We start from the raw sequence: 1,468 nt of genomic DNA, 5'->3' as shown, positions 1-1,468 counted from the left end.
TTTAGCTTCTAGGGAGAGATCAGGCTTGATTCGATCCAGAACCCACTTCTTTGTGGCAGCCCAGGGGATCCATAAAACTCTCCTCCAGTGCCACATTTCAAGTGAACCAACTGTCTTCCTGTCAGCTTTCTTTATTCTCCAACAATAACATCCATACATAGTCATGACAAATACTGTGGTATGAAACTCCTTCCCCTCCCCACAACAGACACCCTGTGAGGTAGGTGGGGTTGAGAGAGCTCTTTCGAGAACTGCTCTTTCAAGAACAGCTCTGACAGAACTATGGCTTGCCCAAGGTCATCCAGCAACTGCAAGCGGAGAAGTGGGGAATCAAAGGAGGAGGAAGACATTGGATTTATACCCTGCCCTTCACTCGGAGTCTCAGAGCGGCTTACAGTCTCCTTTCCCTTCCCCTCCCCACAACAGACACCCTGTGAGGTAGGTGGGGTTGAGAGAGCTCTTTCGAGAACTGCTCTTTCAAGAACAGCTCTGACAGAACTATGGCTTGCCCAAGGTCATCCAGCAACTGCAAGCGGAGAAGTGGGGAATCAAACCCTGTTCTCCCAGATTAGAGTCCACCGCTCTGAACCACTAAAGCAAACTGGTGTCTGGTGTCTTTGATAAAGGCTTAATGTGTGGGAATTGGCAGCTGAATCTTTTCAGGGGCACACATCTAAATGACATCAACCTGGTAAATAAGACCACATTAAACCACGGTTGAAGGAACAGGGCATTTCCCCCCTTCCGGGTTGTCAGCAACCCTGGCTGCCCCATTTCTGGCTGCAGACCGATGAGCCCAACATCCTTGGCTCGGGGAGCTCTGCAGCTGCAACAGCCGATGCTTACTCATGGCACAAAGGTCCGGTCCCTTCTCTCGCACAGCTGCTTCCCCCTGAGCGCATGGGAGGACTCCTCTTCCCAAGGACTCATGTGATGCTTCTTTCCTTCCCTCTCCCGTTGTCTCACCAATCGTCAGGCAAAAAGAACCCACTCCTTGGCTCGGGAGAAACCACCAGCTGCTGCTAGAGAGAGGACCAGAAGGGAACGAGGCTGCTAAAGCTGGCCAGGAAAAGAGATGTCCCATCTTTAGTAGAGGCTTAAGTCTGTGGAAGTGGGTAGCTGCAGCGGCTCTTCATGGCATGGAGGCTCAATCACACCACCTGGAAACTGCTGCAAATGCTGGAAGAACAGCTAGAGGGGCCAGTTTAAAAGCTCCGGCAACCAGGCTGGTAGCCAGGATTCTGTGGCTTGCGGGGCAAATTTTTTTCCCGGCGGGCCTGAAGTTCTCAGTGCAGAAAGAAAAGCCATTTAAGCCGATAGAAAGCTGTTACCAGGATAGATCTCTAAATTGCAAGCTGTCAGCCGCTTAAGATGACAGTTCTCAGCTGCTGCAAGTTAATTGCTTCTGCCAGCCTAAGCAACAATTCTGATGATGATGATATTATTATTATTATTGTTATTATTATTA

The sequence above is a fragment of the Gekko japonicus genome, unplaced genomic scaffold (genome assembly GCF_001447785.1).
Source record: "Gekko japonicus isolate JY-2015 unplaced genomic scaffold, Gekko_japonicus_V1.1 scaffold748, whole genome shotgun sequence".
NCBI lineage: Eukaryota > Metazoa > Chordata > Lepidosauria > Squamata > Gekkonidae > Gekko > Gekko japonicus.
The sequence above is the reverse complement of the archived record's forward strand: the minus strand, read 5'-3'. Positions refer to the sequence as shown.